General features: G+C 43.7%; 1 long non-coding RNA gene across 1 annotated transcript in view; it reads right to left on the reverse strand.

Annotated features, from left to right (window-relative positions):
• Positions 1–21,940, reverse strand: part of LOC310764207 — a 31,272-nt gene extending 9,332 nt beyond the window's left edge. Inside the window, exons 1-2 of the long non-coding RNA XR_014549065.1 lie at positions 21,714–21,940; positions 676–849 (exon numbers count right to left, since the gene is read on the reverse strand). This is a non-coding gene — a long non-coding RNA (uncharacterized lncRNA). The remainder of the gene's footprint in view (positions 1–675; positions 850–21,713) is intronic.
• Between the last annotated feature and the right edge of the window lie 2,150 nt (positions 21,941–24,090).

Here is a 24,090-nt window from a genome sequence, read left to right on the forward strand (position 1 = left end):
GAAAAGGAGGCTCTTTTAAAAAATTGTGATTTAATTGATACATGTTATATGAGTTTGTGTTTTTCTATTATAAACCACCCTGTGATCCTTGGTTGAAGGGTGGCATAGAAATTTAGTAAACAATAACAATGAATGATTTAAATAAATACTTTTTTTTTGCATAGGATAAGTTAGAGGTGGAAATTCCAAGGACAACATTTTACTGTAACCATCATCGTATTAGGTTAGGTTAAGCAAACCACTATTATTTTTTCTATAGAGTTGATTTCATTGACCTAAGTGCCTTACAGGCCAATTGTAAGACTTACTAAGATAATGTACATGATGCATTTTGAACTCTCAAAATGTGCTATTTAGGTGTTAAGAGTAATTTATTACTACTTTTTCTATTACACTTTGGCAGCTGCATCAATGTGCATGTTTTGCATATTGCTAATTTTATTATTTTTAATATTAGATTCTAAGTTGGAACCCACTCGTTATTTTTTATCTATTTCTTTTAAAAGCAACATTATTAAATAAAATTAGAAACTGAATTTTCAATGTTTTCATGATGTTTTGACTTAATTGTTGAATCTTCAGAGATATATAGGTTATGTGCATATGTGTTTGTCTGTATGTGCCCCATTGCCTAAATGATATTTTCTTTTAGAGGCATGAACCCCAATAAATTACCTTTCTACAACTTGGCCAAAGGTATGCTGTTGTTTTGACATTGTATCATCAAAGCAAGCAGCTCTAGGTCCAAGGTGTTCACATAACACTGCGTCAAGGATTTTGAAGCGTAAGGTACTGAAAAGAATATCTTGAGAGACATCCATCTTACAGCCCATTTCTATCAAATTGTTCCTGAAAGAAAGAAAAAAGACCCGACCAATGTGGATGTACAACTATTCCTAAGAACAAGTTAGCACCATAGCAGTTACCTAGCTGGTTGCCTGTTGATAGATAGATACTGTAATGAATGTATGGGGTTGCTTGTGCGTAAATTGCCGCCACTCTTGGCAAGGTTGCCTGGTTAAACCTTTCCCTGGCTGGACAGCCTTCACTCCGTGGCTGTCTCAGTCGCTAGCAGAATCCGTCAGTGGGCGTTTCCTGAACTTCTTCCAGCATAAAAGTTCTTTGACGCCAAGTCTCCGCCTAGCCTCCCTGCACAGAAGTCTTCTGCGCAGGGTGGGTGTGGGCAGCGGAGGACCCGTGCTCTCTCCGCTGGTCTCCGGCGAAGAGTCCTGGAGCCACCTCTCCGAAGCCCCCCTCTGCCCCCCTTTCTCCCTGGTGTCACGCTGATTTCCTTCCCCAGCCGATGAGTCCCCTCTCTCCCTGCTGGGCCCTTCTCCGGCATCGCTTGGGAGCCTTGCCTCCACTCCTGGCTCAGATGTCAGTTCCCTGACAGATACATAACACTAAGTCATAGTTTAGCACTGCAGGGACTTGAATGAGTCTGAGTGAAGCAGTGAGGAGTTCAGAAGTATTTAATTTCACTCATATTAAACATTGGCCTAGCAGTTATGTTTGAACCCCAGATCAAACTCTGGTTAGTTTAACAAGCTATAGCCAGGGCCGTCTTAAGCATATCCAGCGCCGTGGTGCAAAGATCCCTCCAGCGCCCCTCCCCCCCGGCAACTCCAAAACAAGGGAGGGGGCGGTGGAAAATGTCCTCTGCCTCCCTCCCCACCCTGACCCCCGACGCGGTGGCAGTGATCAAGCAGGAAAACATGCTGGTGGACATGCTCTCTGGAGTCGGGGCACCCGGGAAGGCTGTGTGCCGGTTTTTCGCTAGGAAGCAGGAGGAGAACAACGACCGGGAGCAGGGCCGTCTTTAGCAGATGCAAATCTCTGGGGATCACTCTCCTCCTGCAGAGACTTGGGAAGGAAGCTGCATGCCCGCCAGCCATATAGTTGGCGGGGCGCAGCTGGTGGGCATGCAGGGAAAGGGGAGGCTGCTGGCAAAATCGTGCAGCTCCCCCACTCGCTAGGGTGCCCGAGAGGCCAGCACCCTGGCGCAACAAACCACTAAGACCAATGGGAAAGATGGCTCTCTTTCTAGCCATAGTTTGAAGCTGGCTTGATATGAAACTTACCAGAATGTTTTTTTAAACCAAGATCCCTTGTTCAAATGTAACACTAAACTGGGATGCAATAAAACTCTGCTGAAGTCCTGCTCCTGGGTGGATAGGAGGAGGAGAACACACCTAGCAGGAAAGAAGTAGGGGGCCACAGAAGCCCAACACTTTGCGCAGGTTCATTCAAGGTCACTAAAATAGTTCTAAGATATGGTTTTAGGGTTACGTGTGAATGTGGCCAATGCAGCATGTTACCTTGGGTTAAGAACTTAATTCGTTCTGGAGATCCGTTCTTAACCTGAAACTGTTCTTAACCTAAAGAACCACTTTAGCTAATGGGGCCTTCCGCTGCCGCCGCACTGCAGGAGCACGATTTCTGTTCTCATCCTGAAGCAAAGTTCTTAACCAGAGGTACTATTTCTGGGTTAGCGGAGTCTGTAACCTGAAGCATATGTAACCCGAGAAACCACTGTACTGGGGAAAGAACCCAAAGAGTTTTGTTGCAACTTAATGGCTAACATTTAGGATGGCATCAGCTTTTGTGGATTAGAGTCCATTGCAGAGCAATAATACCAAGTTACTGTTCCCTATTACAGTTTCTATCAAAGGATCTGTCCCCTATCAAAACTCAAAAGAGTCAAATTTCAGTGGTAAAATGTTATTTGGTCATGTTTAGACTGCTTTAGGTTACATAGTGCTTTAAAATTAGTTTTCAGTTGCAGGGCACGGTAACTAATTTTGGTTTTTATAGGGAGTGAGTCTTGCGAGTTTTAAATCAATTGTTTGAATCACCCTTGGCTCTGTGATCAGGAACCAAATGAAAACTGTATGCTTTATTACCTAGATAGGAGAAGGAAATGCTTTCTATTATTTATATCATATTACATTATTGTGGAGTGACCTATTAAATGGTAAGTCCATTTGTTTAAACGAAGAACAATGCATGCTGTGCTTATTTCTGACCTTTTCTGGACATATTGCACTAACACAGAGGTTTTATACATTTAATGTTATTATATTACAGGTCACTGTGGTTGTGTTGTTTTTGTCTACAGAAACAGTATTTAAATCTTGAAAGTAAAATAAACCCAACTATCCCAAAGGTAATAATGGCACTTTTGTTCATTATTGTCATTTATCAAGCTGAGCTGTGTTGCTGATGTCTGGTAATAACTACTAAAAGCAAAAGCAAAACAGTATCAAACTCTTTCAAAGAAACCCAAAACATCCCCAAACAAATAAAGAGTTCATTAAAATAAGAAAAGAAAGTGGGTCGTCCCCCCCCCCCGCAATCACTTTCTACTAATTTCCAGGCAGCTAACAATAAACACGGCATTGTGCCTAAACATGAAATTCTCACCTCATAAATTTCCTATGGCAGCTATTGGGAAATAGCACCAAAAGTTTTTATTTCTTTGACTTTCACAGTATTTAATTGCCTTGGGGGCACACAAAATGCCTTTATAAGAGCATTAACCTCCACATAAATTACATCGGCTTTGCTCAAGCATGTTTGGACCTAACTCTTCAGTGCAGCAAGAGGCATTTCAATGGAGAAAATAAGTGGTTAGTGCAATGGTATACCAATTACTCAGAAGTAATCCTACTGAGACACAATGGGATTTACTTCTAAGTAGGCATGTATTGCGCTGTTAATTGACTCTGTGGCTGCTGCCTGATGGATTAGTCGGTTCGTTAACTTGAAATACATTCACATTATCAGAATCGCTGTACAAGATTCTGCTAACAGACTCCACTTAGTGGAAGCCCACATGACGGCTTCTGTTAGTGCAGTGGGGTGGAGTGGGTTCCCCCTCTCCTCCCCCATGGCCCTGGGAGTGGGTAGGATAACTCCCAGAGAATTATATAGGAGGAAGAGAGGGAAGATTGTTCTCCCAGGCAAGCAAAAATGTTTGCTCAGATGGAGCAATATCCTCATTGCTACACTGAATTCCTTCCATAGAGTTTCCTCATTGTCAACCTATTAATCAGGAGCCAAATTTTAATCTACAAACTATTACTCAAAATTATTATAATTATTGATTGCTTCCCCCCCAAAAAGGTGAACTCAAAGGTGAACCTTTTTGAGTCCTCTGGGGTCTCATCTAACAACCACTTCATTGGCTACTGCATCAGGTCTTTTGATTACCACCCCACCCCCCAGATTTGAGAGAATTTCAGGGAAGCTGCTATAAAGTTTAGCATTTTTGAGGGAGAGGAGGGATAGAGGGAGAGGGGGAGAGGGGGTAGGGAGAATTTGCTTATTTACAAATTGGATAGGAGAGTCTATTGGAAGCAAGCAGACTCCTCAAAACAGGCTGCAAAAGTACTGATCCTGAATAAGTTGCCCAAAGCAACTACTCCTGTAGTTCTACAAGCTGCTTCCTGTTAGCTAGATTCACAGTACTGTCTGTTTCGAAATTCAGAAACTGCCAACTCTTTTATTTTCCACTGCCCTGAAGATCTCTGGTATCAGATCCCACTGTTACAGATCCTGCTGCTTCTCATTTGGAAGAAGATACCCAACTTGACTATTGGCAAGCAACCAGCTAGACAAAAAGTAGTTTCACCTGGCCTATCTGAAACAATTTGCTCTGAACAGCAAGCTGGCTTAATCTAAATAACTGGACAAATACCAAATATACAAATTTAATAACAAATAAAAATACCTATACCACACAATATAGTTGCCATTAATTAAATATGATCCTCATTAAGAGTAAGTCTCTGAAAGTTAGAACGTTCCGTTTCATAGCAAAAATGAGTCTTGTCTAATATTCAAACTCAGAATGCATGCATCTATGGGACATTATCTCAGTCTTATAAAAATCTGCTGATTGCTAAAATTTTGAATGAAGTGATTTACTAAAATCTAAAATGTCAGATTAACCTTGGAGTCAGCCAGGTTTTCCCCACCCTGAAATTAACAAGGCCAAATATTTTGGACATAAGTTTCATGCATACTCCCAAACTCTATCCAAGCCAAGATATGAGTGTCTGTTTTTGCAATATTTTAAGTGTGCCTTATTATAAATATGTTCTTCATTGGACTGAATCCATCATGCCTCAAATTAGTTGTACACACAGAACTTTTTGAGAATTTCCATGGTGCCAAAGGACAATGGGTCACATTAAATGAAACTTGCTCCTTCAATATCTCTCAAATATATCCACCCTCTTTTCCAAACTTGGCAGGTGTCAAGAATTTGGGATTTGAAATAACCACATTTGTAATTGTTCAGAAGGCAGATTTTTTTTTAAGGTCCATAATGTTCAGCTACATTATGAATCAAGCTGTATCTCCTCTCCAAAGTTCTCCTCTAGCTTGAAATGTAAAACAGGATATTGGAGGAGGGAGTTGAGGGGCGGAGGAGCAGCCAAGCTGAATTGTAGAGCATAAGCAAAAGGTTCCAAGTTCAACCCTCACCATCTTCAGGTAAGGCTGGGAAACCTGGCCAGCCTGAAACCTTGAAGAATCACTGCCAGTCAGTGTAAACAACACTGAAGCAGATGGACTATTAGTCTGACCCAGTATATGGCAGCCTCCTGAGTTTTCATGAGATTCTGCCTATATTGTGCAACCAGCATTTGGCAGAAGTGTTTCAACACTGATAAATTGCCTCCTCTTGCAGCAAAACTCTCAGCAGTCTCTGTGTGACAGACCACCTTAACCAAGCATTTTTATTCGGTAAATATCTTCTGCTTGGATCAATGATTTAAATTTAATTTTGCTTCTTGCAAACTTTCTGTATGGCTGTTGTCTCTCATCCTTTTGTTTCCAGGTGTCTTTGTTTTTTGGGGGGCTGGGGGCTGGGATTGATTTTCCCATCATCCTTTTCTCTTCTGTGTCTATTTTTATATTGCCTAGCCTGCTCTGTTTATTGGACACCAAATAAAATCACTTTTCTTAATTTCTTTTATACCTACCCTGATAATCCAATAATAAGTCATTGCTAGATAAACTCTTTCTGATACACAGGACCCTATGCATAGCTTTTCAATTACTTTTCACTGAATTTCTACATATTGACTCATGACTATGTCCCCTCCCCCCAAAATATATATATATATATATATATTCAATAGCGTGGCACTTTCCACCTCAGTATACAGCCTCTTATAAACATACACAGTCACACTCAGTTCACCCATTTATTCTTTTCAGTCATTCTCTGACCATTTTCATGCCACAGACACTTTGTCCTAGAACTTTTTAGAAAAAGAGAAAATCAAAGGTGGTATATAAAAGCTAGAGAGCTAGAGAGTTCCAGAAAGACATCTACTTTTGCTTCATTGACTATGCAAAAGCCTTTGACTGTGTCGACCACAGCAAACTATGGCAAGTTCTTAAAGAAATGGGAGTGCCTGATCACCTCATCTGTCTCCTGAGAAATCTCTATGTGGGACAAGAAGCTACAGTTAGAACTGGATATGGATCAACTGATTGGTTCAAAATTGAGAAAGGAGTACGGCAAGGCTGTATATTGTCTCCCTGCTTATTTAACTTATATGCAGAATTCATCATGCATATAATCCAGCTGGGCTGGATGAATCCCAAGCCGGAATTAAGATTGCCGGAAGAAATATCAACAACCTCAGATATGCAGATGACACAACATTGATGGCAGAAAGTGAAGAGGAATTAAAGAACCTTTTAATGAGGGTGAAAGAGGAGAGCACAAAATATGGTCTGAAGCTCAACATCAAAAAAACGAAGATCATGGCCACTGGTCCTATCACCTCCTGGCAAATAGAAGGGGAAGAAATGGAGGCAGTGAGAGATTTTACTTTCTTGGGCTCCATGATCACTGCAGATGGTGACAGCAGTCACGAAATTAAAAGACGCCTGCTCCTTGGGAGAAAGGCGATGGCAAACCTAGACAGCATCTTAAAAAGCAGAGACGTCACCTTGCCAACAAAGGTCCGCATAGTTAAAGCCATGGTTTTCCCAGTGGTGATGTATGGAAGTGAGAGCTGGACCGTAAAGAAGGCTGATCGCCGAAGAATTGATGCTTTTGAATTATGGTGCTGGAGGAGACTCTTCAGAGTCCCATGGACTGCAAGAAGATCAAACGCATCCATTCTTAAGGAAATTAGCCCTGAGTGCTCACTGGAAGGACAGATCCTGAAGCTGAGGCTCCAATACTTTGGCCACCTCATGAGAAGAGAAGACTCCCTGGAAAAGACCCTGATGTTGGGAAAGATTGAGGGCACAAGGAGAAGGGGACGACAGAGGACGAGATGGTTGGACAGTGTTCTCGAAGCTACAAACATGAGTCTGACCAAACTGCGGGAGGCAGTGGAAGACAGGAGTGCCTGGCGTGCTCTGGTCCATGGGGTCACGAAGAGTTGGACACGACTAAACGACTAAACAACAACAACATATAAAAATAGCAGAACTATATTGGAGTAAAGACCTTCTCTCTCCTTTTTCAAGGTCTCTCTGAGTAAGAAGTGTAGTTTGGCAGGCAAATTGTTGATTCTATATTGTAGCCTTTTTCCATTGTACGGAGCAGGTGTTTTTCTTACTCTAATCAAGCCTCTTTTCTTTCTCCATTAGAGCAATTTCCTGTTTTGTTTTCTGCAACTCAGCCATCAAAGCTCGTGGTACTTGATGTAACCCTCACAATGCAAATAATAATAATAATAATAATAATAATAATAATAATAATAATAATAATTTTATTACCATTTGTTTAAGATTTGCCTTTTCTAAGCTTCTCAAAATGTTCCTGAAACATCAGGAATGTATCTTCCCACTCAAAAATCCCTGGTTCTCATGTGTCTCCTCCTTTTGATTTAAAATATGTCATTGATGGTGGATCTAAACCTTCTGACAAAACATTTAATTCCAATTCCCTCATTGTAATATGGCTAATTCTGTGAAGTTTAGCACTATTTGCAGCAAAACAGATCTACAAAAACAGCAACATTTTAACACAAGGCTAGGAATCAAGTGTATGATGATGACCACTAGTTTAGCTTGATTCATAATGATAGAGTGGTCTAGGCATTGCTGCATCCAACACCCTGTTGCTTACACCATCTGAGGTGGAAGACAAGGTGGAGGCCAAACTCTGCTTTGTGTTGCACTAGTCTGGATGACAGCCAATGCCATCAAGTGATCCAGTGGGTCCTGAGCTAGCTCATACCCTCTCCATCCCTGGAACACCCCATTTTGCAGCTTTTCGCGGGCTACTGCTGCCAAGAATCCAACTGTGGTTCCATGCCAGAGGAGAGATGCTGATGTTGCACAACAGGCAGCCTCCAGCTGATCTATTTTGGGAAGGTTGGAGGGGAGACCCTAGTAAGGTGAAACAGAGGTTTGGATTGCAGTGATAGACAAATAATGAAGGATTGAGCTAACATTCTCTATTAGCCATGACTGCACCTACTGGAATCCCATGCTCAGAGGCAGACACCATACACCTAAATTGTTTTTTAACACAAAATTCATGTAAATAACCAATTGGTTTCTTTTGATTCTGGCTCTCTGTTGATCACAGACCTTAGGCATATTGCCCATCACCAATCCATCTGAGGCAGCAAAGTGCTTAGAACGTTCTTGGGGCTTTAAAGCCAGTTAAATCCCTGTACTCAGGACTAAGCTTAAAACATACAATTGACCTCAGATCAGCTTAACTATCTTAAATCCAATTGTTTCACGTTGAAGTTGCAAGGTGTGTCACTGTTCAGTCCTAAAGTGAGAATCAAGACGTATTTGTAAATGAAAGTTCGAATCTGAACTCATTTCTAAATCAAACTGATTCCAACCTTGAGTTTGAAAAATCCAGAGTAAACTACTCCTCAACTATTTAAATTAAAAGTGAAATGTTTTTCATCTTGTAACTTAAGTTGCTGCCTGGATCTGAAGCAATACCTCTACAAATGGGGACCAGATGCTCTCCAGTGGTGGGTCAATTTCTATGAGAGGGATCCAGGAGCTTAACTGGTACATGGCTTGGGACAATTTGGCACAAGGAGCAGATGGGGAATGATATGGCCGTTTCCCGCAAGAGATGCCCACTAAATGAGGCTTTGGTAGAAAAATAATTCCTTTCAAGCCCAAAGGTTTACAGTTTACACCAACATTCCATTCTGTAGCCGTTTCCCAGAAATGGGTTTAAATGCTCTTTTTCATTTGAGCTCTTATTCCCCTGTTTGGAATTCCATTTGGAAAGTACACACATGCCGCTGGTAGTAGCTCTCATGACAACATTCTTATCAATTCATCTTATGTAGCTCATCATTCTTCAAATACTTTGTCTCTTAACTTAATAAAGACAGGAAGCAAATTGTTCCAACTCTCTACTTGGAGTCACGCATTTTGGTATTTGTTTATGCACCCACAGAGATAAAAAATATAGCATGGTTTTGTTTTTTTAAATAAAAATGAAGAAGAATATGTCCTTAAACTTCCCAAGTATCCTGATTGTCCCTTGTCAGTGTCTTTTTAAAGAAAAAAACTATGATCCAGAGCAGACACCAGGCATCAACATTGGGGGGCATTTGCTGTGACACATAGCCCAGTAGGGAGCAGCAGTACTTAGGACAGAGGTAGTCAACACTGGGCCCTCCATATTTTTTGAACTACAGATCTCATCATCCTTGACCATTGGCCATCCTGATGGGAGTCGGTGTTGCCCAACAACATCCAGAGAGCCTTCCAATCTGCTGGCCTTGCACTTTCTCCTTCCTGCTGTTGCTGCCTGCTTTTCACCTGCTTCTGTAAGTGAGTGAGCAGTGAAAAGAATGAAGATGTGCAGTTGTCTCCACACACCTTGTCCAATCCTTCTGGGAAGTGGTGTGGACTGGGCTTAGAAAGATAGAGAATCAAATGGGCACTGATAACACAAGCAAGGAGGGTAAGATAGACACACTCAGGAAAGGGGGGGGACACATTGAGAGCATCTTGTCTGAGCATCCCCCATGGAACTGGCAGTACTGTAGCTATTGTTGTTTAGTTGTTTAGTCATGTCCAACTCTTCATGACCCCATGGACCAAAGCACGCCAGGCACTCCTGTCTTCCACTGCCTCCCACAGTTTGGTCAAACTCATGTTAGTAGCTTCGAGAACACTGTCCAGCCATCTCATCCTCCCTTCTCCTTGTACTGTAGCTATTTTGTACCATTTTTAAAAAGTTTATCATCCCAACTCTAAGCTGCCAACTCTACAGTCTCTAATTATTCATAGACAAGTTTTATGTGAAAAACAAATGTGCAATTCTAACTAGAATTTGTACTTCATATTACCTAGCATTCTTATGGCTGTTTTTTTTAAATATAAATAGCAAGCTATACAGTATTGTATTCTGAATTTGGGGTGTATCAGAAATATCCTCTAACGAAAGTTGGTTTTCTCATCTTTTGGTGGTGGAATATCCCTGGAAATCTGGAGAACTGGCTGAATTTATGCAACGCTGCATATTTTGATGTACGTGTTAACAATTAATAACTCCTAAATGGATGTTATTTGAAGCATCTTGGTCTGATTATCAGTGGTGAGTGGCTGTTTGTTTCAAAACGACTCTCAAAGAGTTGTGGACTCCAGCAGGACTGACACCTATAGCCATGCAAAGAGCACCAGCTGATTTGTGGGGAAACGCTGTGAAGGCATTTCTGTTTGGGGGCTGATCTCAAACAAATTCTTCCACCAGCTATTAAATGGGAGCTGCATGCTTGTTAAAGGTCATGAAAGCTTCCTGCCTCCTTCCTTCATGAATGGAAACCTCTCTCTCACTTTCACTTCAATGTACGCATTGTTTGGACTGTGATAGCTCAGCCCAAACAACTTTTTAGTGGAAGTGGGATATTGTTTGCCCAAGACATTTGTCTTGAATACGTCTATCTGCCTGGTATAACCCTAGAATTTTCAAACAGTTCCTTTTTGCTCTTTTCTAGATGTAAAGTGGCATGCAACCCGGATCTACTGAAGCTTGAAATTTAAACCCAAAGTCTTTCCTGCTATTTCATCTTATCTACTGAGAAACCAGCTGTACCCTGTGACTAAATGTGCTTGTATCACCACCATTTTTGTATAGAGGAGCATCTAAATTCCTACACTTAAGCTTTTAAAAGTCTTGTTTTCAAACTTTTCTAGAAATTGACAAATTAAAAAGAGACAAATTGCACATCTAGATGGCATCGACAACATTAAAAGTTATCAAAGAAGGCAAATGTGAAACTGCTGATCTAAGAAAAATGTGTAATTTGTCTCAAAGATCAGCCCTTCTACCTTATTTTCTATCTTTTTATCTTACTTATCCACCCTATTTCCACACCTCTCCTCCACCTCCTTAATCCTTCCCTCCTTTGCCCTAGTACCCCTTGATGAGATGCTATCCTTATCTAATGCCTCCACATGCCCCCCTTTAATCTAATCTCACATATTTTCCAGTCTTAAATTTTAGATGTTCTCGCAACTTTAAAGTGAGGTCACCGTGGCATTCGCATTTGCCACATCCAGTCTGCTAGAATTATAGGCAGAGTAATGGGATGGACAAACAGTAATTCTCCTACTGCTGACAGGATTGCAGAGTCAATGATTCAGAAAGAAGGGACCCAATAGGATGATAAATAGGTGATGAAAGCTTCTACCATCTGGGATTCATTTGTGCACCATATCGTCATTCAAAGTGCAGAACCGCATAATAGCGGCTATGTTAGACAGTGGTTTTTAAGAGGACCAACTAAACAAGAGTTTTGCAAACACCCAGTTATTCTATCTTTTAAAACAAAACCAGAGCAACAATCCCATTTCATTCAGTGATCTCTCTTATGAAAGGCATAAATGTTCACATCAAAGTTACTTGTTATTGTCATCTCTAGTGCGTGAAAGTAATTGTATAGAAGACACTTTGGACATAATACACAGGGGACATCTCCTGTTCTTACCCAACAATTTCAATGTGATGAGTTGAGTGGGCAAACATCAGTTAGTAGCACATCTGTCTTTGCATCCAGAAGATCTCTGGCATCTGGGAAGATGGATTGACTATTAAACCACTCTGAGAATTGTAACTCTGAGGAAAAAGAAGGACTCCTAACCCTCAACATCATCATCATCATCATTATATTATTTATACCCCACACATCTGGCTGGGTTTCCCCAGCCACTCAGGGCAGCTTCCAACAAACATCAAATATTAAAAACTTCCCTAAACAGGGCTGCCTTCAGATGCCTTCTAAAAGTCAGTTGTTTATTTCCTTGACATCTGATGGGAGGGCGTTCCATAGGGCGGGTGCCACTACCGAGAAGGCCCTCTGCCTGGTTCCCTGTAACTTCACTTCTCGCAGTGAGGGAACTGCCAGAAGGCCCTTGGAGCTGGACCTCAGTGTCCAGGCTGAACGATGGGGGTGAAGACGCTCCTTCAGGTATACAGTGGTACCTCGGGTTACATACGCTTCAGGTTACAGACTCTGATAACCCAGAAATATTACCTCGGGTTAAGAACTTTGCTTCAGGATAAGAACAGAAATCGTGCAGTGGTGGCGCAGCGGCAGCAGGAGGCCCCATTAGCTAAAGTGGTGCTTCAGGTTAAGAACAGTTTCAGGTTAAGAATGGACCTCCAGAACGAATTAAGTACTTAACCCGAGGTACCACTGTACTGGGTTTAGGGCTTTAAAGGTCAGCACCAATACTATGAATTGTGCTTGGAAACGTACTGGGAGCCAATGTCTTTCAGGACTGGTGTTATGTGGTCTCGACGGCCACCCCCAAACTGCACACTTAAACTACAGCTCCCAGAATTTTTTGAGGAAACCATGACGGTTAAAAGTAGTATCATAATGCTTTAAATGTAAGGTGTGATTATGGCCAGCGATTGTGTGGAGGAATCTTCCCCATTTTTATATACCCACAATGCTGGCCCTAGAACACTGTTCCCTATGTCCTTCTTACAGAGGTTTCTGTCATATTTTTGCATTTAAAATCAAGCACTCTAGCTCTCCCATCTCAGCTCAGCTCAGAGGCTTCAAGCATTGGTACATACATGTCTCTGGCATATGTGTTTTCCCATATACCCACTACAACCCTTTAGTAAAACTTCTAGTGCTATGGGGATCTAGAAATATATAACATATATGACATATTGCCATATTGACAGCTAAGGGCGCACATATACCATCTGTGTCTGCCCTTTTGGCAGGGAGATGTGAGTGGCGATGAGTTTTGGATACACATTTGCACTGTGTCCTCTCACTGGCTAACCACATTTGAGGTATAAAATGTGCTTTGCTTGGCCTGTGTAACCGAGAAGTGTCTTCTCCAAAAATGGGAGTTAGTCTGATTGTACATGCCTGCTATCTGTTACAAATGTAACCGTTTCCTGCTCCTTGTGCTGAAAGACGACAGCTAAGAGGCCTGAAATTAACAATAAAAGGCTTTTTGGACTGGCTGCATATTGAGATTTTTTCGTAATCTCCTCTGTTGTTAACCAGTTGAGTGTTTAATCAATTCTACAAGGCTCAGCCTTTTTGCTTTCTTTCTCATTTCAGAAAGGATTTACAGTGTTTAGTGTCTTAGCTATAGATATGTTAATATGATTGCCAAGTATTCCCTTTAATTCTTACTTATTCTATGCCTCTTATATGAAACTTTGCAGACTAACCAACTGTTAATAGTATGTTGCTTCCAATAAAATCTGAAGAAATTTGGCTGCAACGCTTTGCCAAGCTGGTACATATACAGCTCCATTTTACCATATTAGGTCACAGATAAAAGAATGATAACTACATAACTGCATGGCCTAGTTTTTTCTACTCGTAGGTCATGCATCGTGTAGAATATTCCCTGTGGGGATAAATGTTCTTACTTCAATTTATGGGATTTTGATCATGCTTTTCAAAGTATATTTTCATTCAGCTCAGCCTTGTTCAGTGAACAACCTTAGTGGCTCACTAAGAGAGCACAGAACAGGATGGTAGACATAAGCTTTCACTTCCTATTTGGGGCATGCATACGATGCAGAGAAATATATTTGATGTGTGCTATTCTAAACATCCATTTTAAAAGTTATCAGAAATGCTCTGACAGTGCATTTTCAGACTTTTATTCACCGATGGAGAAAATAGAAAAAAAAAATTACAAGTTTTTAGAGTGAACCATATTTTTAAGACGATGGTGTGCAGTCTTGACAGCTTCTGAGAGACAAAACAGAACTGATATATCTGCTTTTACTATAACAGATGGGGACATTTTCCTATGTTGCTGATGTCATATTGAAGGGGAGGGGGAGCAAAGGCAAGGACGGAATTATTTCACTGCCTTTGTAGATTTGGCCCCCTTGACAGACACAGATAAAACAAATAATCCCCGTTTTTTAATTCACATTTTATTTCCTTAGCACTTAGATAATGTCTCATTTACTTTGAGCCAGAAGTGCATTAGCATCCTTGTTCGTGGATCTGCTAAGGCAGGGCTAGACTTGAAGTCACCCATGCCTTGATAAAATAAGCAACACACCAGCACCTTACATCTGGGGAAAAGAAGGGAGGCACTGCAAGGCTGAAAGGAAAACCCCTTTGGAAAAATTAGCACTAAATTGAAATGAAGGGCACTGCTTAATGAATGCTTTCATCTCCTGCTTAATTACCTCCTCTTTTTCACTCCTGGCTGCACTACTTTGAAAAAAGTATAAATCTGCTCACAGTGGGAGGATGTGACAATGTAAGTAAATTTTTATTTATATCCGCCCAAGACTGGGCTCAGGGCAGCTAACATCAAATATCAAATACATTAAAACAATGAAACAATTAATTAAAATACAGCTTAAAAAATAGAATCAGGATAAAATTAAATGACTAACCACGAATTACAACCATAGGGGTTGGGAACCTCAAGTATTCATCAGGGCCAGCTATCCATGTTGGTCCCACATGAGCCGATAAAAGGGCAAAGAGTTAACTTACAGGATCCCATGGGGGGGTGGTCAAACTGGGCCTGGACCAAAGGCCAGGCAGAACAGCTCCATCTTACAGGCCCTGCAGAAGGATGTCAAGTCCCGCAGGACCCTGGTCTCCTGTGATAGAGCATTCCACCAGGCTGGGGCCAAAGCCAAAAAGGCCAAGGCAACTAAGCCATTACACTTTCACGTTGGAATGTGCATACAGAAATGCATCTCCTGAATTTCATGCAGTTCAGAGAATGATTGTTAACCTATACCCAGAGAACCTACAACAGCAGAACCACTGCAAACCATGCCTCCAACTTCCATTCTGCAGAGCTGGTCCAGTAAGCTACCATGGTCAATGGTATTTTTTTTTAAAAAACACCCACTGAGAGATCCAGCAGAACTAGCAGATTCACACATTTTCATTACCATCCTAATCTGTCTCATGGAACAGGTCAACCAACCATTAAGGTACCCAAAACTGCTTCAGTCCCAAACCCTGGCCTAAACCCAGAGTTCAGAATCACTCTAGATAATCTGTTTCCTCTAAGTATGCACAAAGCTTGCCCAAGAAGATATTAGTAACTGTGTGGTGGCTCTAATATTCTTCCAGATCTAGGAAGGTTCTCTTCCAACAAAACAGGGTATTCAGCACCCCCTGGATAGGCCTAATCAAGAGTAAAGGCTACATGTGGTTAGATAGATTGATTCAAGCATCTTCTTGTCCACTTCCTCAGATAATGACAACTGAAAATAATCCCACAAAATCTAACTAGGTGGTGCTCTAGGGGCCTCAATTGTGGCATCAGACTCAGAGCCGATACCTGCAAATGTGAGGAGAACCTGAGCTTACAGGGTTAAACAGCTCAGAGTGTACGCCCTGCCTACTGTTGGGAGGGGGGAGATTCTGCGTCATATCCGAGAGTCTTAATCCCTTTGTTTCTCTCTACTTTCGCTTTTGAGGAGAGTGGACTTGTTTCACGATGCTGTTCGACAATGGATAGTCTGCTGTAAATAAAACTGCTTTTAGCTGCTAAGATCCTGAGTGGACTTTATTTAAGCACACTGAAGAAAGCACTGAAGCTTACAGCTTTCTCTAACCGCTGCTGCTTAACTCTGCGTTTGCTCAGAGCATCGGAATGTGGCCTTTGAAGTCCGGAGGCCTGGCTGCGCAGCCGAAGCGGGCTGGACACCAGGATTTATCTGAGCAATAAATCAATCACCTTAAGAGGTTATGGGACGACAGTTACGGCAATTAGAGAAAGCTTTGAAGTGCTGTGTGTAAAGGCTGTGAGAAGCTGCTGTTTTTGCTGCCAGAAAAGAAAGTCCTGCTTTGAGGCTCTGCCTGGGAGAAAGCAGGGAAACTGTCTGAAATGCTGTGTGCTGCAAAGAGCCACTGGAGGCCTCTCCTTTGAAGCCGGCTGGTATGCGTGAGTACTTCAAAGCCCCAATGGGAGCACTGGGGGAGGAGATGGCTGAGCTCCAGGACTTTTATGATGTCCCATTTGAAAAGCTCACGACCCAGTCCTGGGATATCTGGGTTAGAAGAGTCAGGGGGTGGTTTTTGGCCACAGGGCTCTGGAGTATAGTCCAGAAGGAGCCGCCCCCACCCACGCCAGTTGCTGCTGAAGATGACGCAGCAGACTTGGAGGCTGCTTTGCTGGAAGATAGAGAGCAAAGAATGCAAAGAGAGCTCTGCATGTTGAAAGCAAGCGTGGACGCTTTGCTGTTGCCCCACCTGGAGGGCGTTGAGTCGGCTCAGGCCGCCTGGCAGGTGCTGAGGAGTCTGTGTGAAAGCTTAGCAGGAGCCCAGGGCCGGGAGAAAGCCGAGAGCAGGGAGGAAGCCGAGAGCCCAGTGGGGGCTGCTGGCCATGTTCCTGAAGTTACAGCTGGGAGTAGCTGCTTTGTCTCCGAGGGGCCGTGTGATGTGGAGGCCCGCAACCAGAGTGCTGGGGAGCGTGCAGGCCCAGGCTGTGCACCCAAAGGTGAGGGTGTTGGGAACGCAGAAATGGCTGAAGAGGGAGCTGTGAGAGCTGTTGCTACGCGTCGCCGCTGTTATCGCTGTGGCTCCCCCTCCCATCTTGTGAGAGAATGTCCAGTGGAGGCACAGGAACAGCCGAAGGCCGTCTCCCGTAGCAACCAGATAAAGGGCTCTTCTTCAAAGCGTGGGAAAGGCAAGCCGAAGGCAGCTGGCAGAGACACTGAACGTAAACATTTGGCAGCATCTATGGCTGCAGTCAAGAGTTGTCAACAGGGCGCTGTGCTGACTTTTGTCATAGACTCAGGTGCTTCCCATCACCTGGTGCCATCTGCAGGATTCCTGGAGAACTGCACCTCTGTAACTTCTGGGAAGACTGTCTGTTTAGCAGATGGGACTCGACACCCACTCACGCAGACTGGTTCACTGTTTTGTTCTTTCTTACAGGATTCAATCCAGGCTTTTGTTGTTCCAGGACTGTCCTGTGCGTTGCTGTCCGTCAGTGCACTTCTTGCTGAGAACTACAGAGTGTGTTTTGAGGACAATAAGTATTCTATTTCTAAGAATGGACAGCACCTAGTTAGTGTTGAATGTAAAGACAGATTGTTTGTATTGAATGCTTCTTTTGCAGGTCCAGGTGACACGGAGGAGGCTCAAGCACAGTGTGCCAACGTTCCAGTTCACGATGCGTGTGCTCACCTCTGGCACAGACGCATGGCCCACGTGTCCTGGGGGTCAGTGAAAAGGATCCCAGAGTGTACGCAAGGGTGCAAAATGAAATCATGTGCTAAGTTTCTAGATTGCAGAGCATGCAAGTCCGCAAAGGTGAAAACGTGCACATACCCAAGGTCTGAGAGGGTGACCACTAGGGCTTTTCAGTTAATTCATGCAGATTTGTCTGGTCCGATGTCTGTGACCAGTATGGGAGGAGCCAAATTTGCGCTGGTTCTGATTGATGACCATACACATAACTCCTGGATCTTCACGATCCAACACAAAAATGAGGCTGCGCCGCTAATCAAAGACTGGATTGCGGCTGTGGAACTGCAGTTTTCCACACGGGTGCAAAACTTTCAGAGCGATCACAGTGGGGAGTTCACCGGGTCTGCACTGCAAAGTTTCTTCCGCAAGAAGGGGATTCAACACAGATTGACCTCTCCACACAGTCCCCAACAGAATGGGATTGCGGAAAGATGGAACAGGACCCTAGGGGAGATGTCCGCAGTGCTTTTGTTTGATGCCGGGCTCCCACAGCGCTTTTGGGGGGAGGCTTGGCGAACGGCCAACTTTATTCTGAACAGGTCGTTCAATTCAGTGGTAGGAGACACACCCTACTTCTTGCTGCACGGAAAGAAGCCGAAAGTGCACTACTTCCGAGTTTTTGGCTGTGAGGCTTGGGTCCTCATACCAAAGGCCAAATGCAAGAAAGGTGAACCCAAATCCCAAAAGATGATTTTCTGTGGGTATGAGCCAGGGACCAAGGGGTGGAGGTTTGCTTATCCGTCAGGGAATCAGTCCAGGATTCTGCTCAGCAACAGTGCTGAATTCTGTGAGCAGAGTGGCTGGGCAAGGATACATGGGAACCCTGACATCCTGTCAGAGAGTCTGCTTGACTCTGCTGATGAAGAAGAGGAAGAGGTTGAACCTGCTACTGAGGCTCAGAGTCCAGACCCAGTGCAGGCAGAGGGGAGAACTTCTCCCAAGGCTGTGAAGATTGAGCAATGCAGTGCTCCATCTTCCCCCACAGGTTCAGCTGAGAAGTCCAGAAGGCGCAGTAAGTCAGAGGGGGAGTTCTCTGATGCCAAGGACGTTCTGGCTGGCCCTAGTGGGTCAGAGGGGGTTCCTGAAGTAGTGCTGCACCGTTCAGCTCGGACGACCAAGGGGAAACCTCCTGAAAGGTTTGCCGTCACTAGCGTGTGGGTAGGAATGGCACAGTGTGAACCTGAGAGTTTTGAGGATGTTCAGAAACTGCCTCAGGAAGAAGCCAGAAAATGGCATGAGGCGATGCAGAAGGAAATGAACTCAATGGAGTCGCTAGGAGTCACGAAGTTGCCGGTGGGCAAACAGGCCGTAGGTTGCCGCTAGGTTTACCGTCTTAAGTCCACAGCGACAGGAGAACTGCAGTATAAGGCCAGATTAGTGGCGAGAGGATTCACGCAGCGCAGGGGGTTGCATTATACGGAAGTTTATGCTCCCACCTCTAGGAGTGAATCTCTATGCTTGGTCTTGGCCGTGGCTGCACAAAGAGGGTTGCTGGTGCATCACTTTGATGTGGATGTTGCCTACTTGAACTCAGACCTCCAGGAGGATTTGTACATGCTTCCTCCTCCAGGGTTTGAGGGCAATGAGCAAGGTACTGTGCGGAAACTTCACAAGTCAATTTACGGCCTGAAGCAGTTGGCCAGGAATTGGAACTTGAGCCTGAATGAAGCTTTGGAGAAGCTAGGTTTCAGGAAGAGTCTTGCTGACAGTTGCCTGTTCCTTAGAGGATCAGGAGACTCACAGGAACTGGTGTTGTTTTATGTTGATGACATCATCCATGTTGGAAAGGCAGACAAACAGGTGCAGAAGTTTGCCAAAGAGCTTGGAAAACGGTTTCAGCTCAAGAACCTGGGTGCAGTAAAGATCTACCTAGGCGTCCAGATAGCGAGAACTGAGGATGGTAGCTTCTTGCTCAGTCAGAAAGGCAAGATTGAGCAGTTGCTTGAGAAGTTCAGAATGTCCGATTGTGCAGGAGTTCGGACACCCATGGAAATGAGCTATGTGAAAGATAGCCAGCAAGCAGAAGGTGCTGCGTTTGAGAATGCTGAGGTCTTTCAGTCAGCTCTAGGTAGTCTGTTGTATCTGTCCCAATGGAGCAGACCAGACATTGCCTTTGCTACCAACCTGCTAAGTAGGGAAGCGTCAAAGCCCAGTGTGAGTGCTTGGCACGGTATCAAGCGGGTACTGCGCTACCTGCAGCATACCAAAGACTTCTGTCTTAAGCTGCCAGCTGAAGGTAAGGCGAAGCTCACATGCTATGCGGACAGTGACTGGGCGAATTTGCAGGACTGCAAGTCTGTGTCTGGGTTGGTGGTAAAGTTTGGGAAGTCACTAATTGAGTGGAAGTCCCGGAAGCAAAGTCTCATTGCGCTGTCTTCTACTGAGGCTGAATTCAGTGCACTGTCTGATTTGTGCTGGGAACTAGAGTTCTATAGATGCTTGGTGCAAGAGATCTATGGGGATTGTAGCTTGCCCATCACGGTTTGGGAAGACAATAAACCTTGTTTGAAGTTGGCTGAATCTGCGCAATTTAAGGCCAGAACCAAGCATCTGGACATACGTTTCCAAAATGTGTGTCAGAGTGTTCAGTCAGGTTTGATTCGGCTGAAGTATTGTGCCAGTCACAGTAACTTGGCCGATGGATTTACCAAACCTTTAAGCTTCCAGCGTCATGGGGAGTTTTGTGGTGGTTTGGAGTTGGGGGTAAGTTCTGTACTTACTTTCCCCACAGTAGCGCAGGGCGAGAGGGGGTGTGAGGAGAACCTGAGCTTACAGGGTTAAACAGCTCAGAGTGTACGCCCTGCCTACTGTTGGGAGGGGGGAGATTCTGCGTCATATCCGAGAGTCTTAATCCCTTTGTTTCTCTCTACTTTCGCTTTTGAGGAGAGTGGACGTGTTTCACGATGCTGTTCGACAATGGATAGTCTGCTGTAAATAAAACTGCTTTTAGCTGCTAAGATCCTGAGTGGACTTTATTTAAGCACACTGAAGAAAGCACTGAAGCTTACAGCTTTCTCTAACCGCTGCTGCTTAACTCTGCGTTTGCTCAGAGCATCGGAATGTGGCCTTTGAAGTCCGGAGGCCTGGCTGCGCAGCCGAAGCGGGCTGGACACCAGGATTTATCTGAGCAATAAATCAATCACCTTAAGAGCAAATTCCCCTTCAAAATGCTTTGTGAATTCACCACAGCAGGTGACCAAGGGTTCTATTCCACTTCTCCCCAAGCCACACCCCACAACAAGCTCTTCATCACTCAGGCCGGCCTGTTTCAGTGACTACAAATCTTCTGGAAATCTTCTGGAAGTTCTACGGCTTTCATGGCAGCCATGAGGTCCAAGCAGGTCCACTTAAGGTGGTCTGCACATGGATACTGAAATCCTCCAGCAAGTGACATGCAGATTCTGTTTATCACCACAACTGGACTCAGTTTGTGTGGGATGGTTTTGAACTGTTTGACTTATTTATTTACACTATTTCTATACATATTAGGGGACGCGGGTGGCGCTGTCAGTTAAACCACAGAGCCTAGGACTTGCCAATCAGAAGGTCAGCCGTTCGAATCCCCGCGATGGGGTGAGCTCCCGTTGCTCGGTCCCAGCTCCTGCCGACCTAGCAGTTTGAAAGCATGTCAAAGTGCAAGTAGATAAATAGGTACCGCTCCGGCGGGAAGGTAAACGGCGTTTCCGTGCGCTGCTCTGATTCACCAGAAGCGGCTTAGTCATGCTGGCCACATGACCCAGAAGCTGTACGCCGGCTCCCTCGGCCAATAAAGCGAGATGAGCGCCACAACTCCAGAGTCGGACATGACTGGACCTAATGGCCAGGGGTCACCTTTACTATACATATTGTGTGTGTGTGTGTGTGTGTGTGTGTGTGTGTTTGTGTGTACACACATCTATAGAAAATTAAAGCAACAGCACACAACTTAAACAACAAATTTAAAAATATGCAGTTAACATATGAAAATAGCACATTAACACAAAATTACTAATGAATATAAACTAACATAAATGATCTCACCTTTGGACACACCCTCCCTCTCAGCCTCCTGGCTCTCATCAAGGGTTGAAACAAACTCCCAGCACACCTGCAAAAGCCTCACAAAGAGAAGGGTTGATGGTGACATCATTCTGGTCTCCCACTTTAGGCTTGCTTTTTATGGGCAGGCACTAAGGTGGATGGAGCTTCCTCAGGCTGCCTCCAGCTGTGTCCCATTAAGCAGTCAGCTGCATTCTCTGCATGCACTTCCAGGTACAGCAGGTTTGGTGAGTTTCCTAGGGAGTCCCAAGGGAAAGGCATCCCTCCATTCTCAGTTCTTTCTCCACCCTCTTCCCCTTTCTTCTCCAGCTGCTTTAATTTATTTAATTTCTCTTTTTATAGAATGGTGCATTTTTTTGTTTGTCTTTTTACTATTACAGATAAATATGCCATGGCCAAGTTTTAAATCCTAATTTTACTCTTTCAGGGGTTCCTGTATTCCTCCCATCTCTTAATGCAAAACAAAAGCCAAGAAAGAATGTGTAGCTGTTTTGAATAGTTCATGTCTTAACACATCTTCCAGTTGTGTCATTTGGCAGAAACCTGGACTGGTTTAAAAAAGAATTTTTATTAAAGGAAGGGACAGAAGGAATAGACTGAACATCTTTAAAGGTGTTCTTTTAAAAAATTGTTGAAAAACTCTATAAAAGGCTGTTGAATGAGAGGTGCATCTGTTTCTATAGCACCTAAGAGTTACAGAGGATTGTACCCAACAATGTCTTTGTATAAGCAGAACAACTTCTGCTCTTTCCTGCCATCTCTTTCCCTCTCCAGAAAAAACCTGCTGTCCAAAGTAGTATATAATCTAAGCAAGAAATATGGAACAAAACTGCAGGGTGGGGGGATAAGAATATTCAATTAAATGGTAGACTCCAAATTAGTATAGCGAAATTAATACTAACAGTTGATTGCATGTACTATACTGCATATATTTTACAATCATGGTTAATCTGCAGGTAGTTATGCTTTACAGCGTTGAGAGACTGGGCCAGGTTGTTATCTCCCCCAGTTTCCATGGGGGCACGTTTAACCTGATGTCATCATTATGTCAGGTGACCTGATTTTGCCTGCATTGTTTGAAATCAAACCTTGTATAGCACTCTGCAAGCACTCTGGATTTTCTGGAATGCTATGCATGGGGCATCTCAAAACCCAGCCAGATCAGCTGATTTCTGGAGCTTGTGCAGCCAGGTACACTGGGCTTTGCGGATGCTGATTGATGGTTCCTGCACACCTCCTTTGGACTCAGCTGTGTCCTTATCTGCTCAGCACATGACATCAGGTGCTCGTGGCTTGGCCAAAATGGTAAGGCCTGCTTAGGCTCACAGCCTGGAGGTTCCTCACCTCTGCCACGGTAGTGTTGCTGTGTCTCTGAAAGCACTGCTGAATATTTTGGTAGTGGAAGCAAAAGGGTAGTGGGGGGGGGGGGAGTACTTTCAGGCCCTAATGAAATACTTGCCTATGTAGCACATTCCTCCATCAGATTACAACACATTGAATAGATTCTGCATTGTTAGTTATAAACCAGCAGGTGGCATTAAAAATTGGTCCTGAATCCAGTTCTGCAACTTCTCTGTGCTGGACAGTGGACATTTTGTTGTTGCAGCTGCTGTCCTACGAATTTGAGGATGGCAGTGCATGGAATATGAAAAGGATGCCTTTTTAAGCACATGAATCTCATAGCTAGATTGGAATCGGTATTAAACTATAGATTCTGTTTTCATTATTCTGGCATCTTCATAAAGGCAGAGGTGATCCTTAAGATAACTTGGCCCTGGGGTTTTTTCTCTCATTTTAGCCCTATTCAGAAATTATTTTCTCTATGGAATTCAGTTCGCAATCAGAAAGAAGCCCTGGACTTCTTGATTTTGGGAAATCCAGATGCCAGGCTGCACTCCTAGGGACCTGAAACCTTCTGACTGGCCCTTCTGGGCCATGAGAATTCTTGACGGAATCTTCATACATTACATTGCTCAGGTGATTACATTAAGTTTTTAAGCGTTTCTTAACTACATTACAAACAGGTGTTTGAAAATATGTACAGTGGTACCTCGGGTTAAGTACTTATTTTGTTCCGGACGTATGTTCTTAACCTGAAACTGTTCTTAACCTGAGCTACCACTTTAGCTAATGGGGCCTCCTGCTGCTGCCACGCCGCCGGAGCACGATTTCTGTTCTCATCCTGAAGCAAAGTTCTTAACCTGAGGTACTATTTCTGGGTTAGTGGAGTCTGTAAACTGAAGTGCATGTAACCTGAAGCGTATGTAACCCGAGGTACCACTGTACATCATATACAGATACTAATCAGAGAGCCAAGATTGGCCACACTTCTTTTTTGAGGGTACAGTTGGTGGCAAGC

The sequence above is a fragment of the Podarcis filfolensis genome (genome assembly GCF_964270895.1).
Source record: "Podarcis filfolensis genome assembly, chromosome: 6".
Classification (NCBI taxonomy): domain Eukaryota; kingdom Metazoa; phylum Chordata; class Lepidosauria; order Squamata; family Lacertidae; genus Podarcis; species Podarcis filfolensis.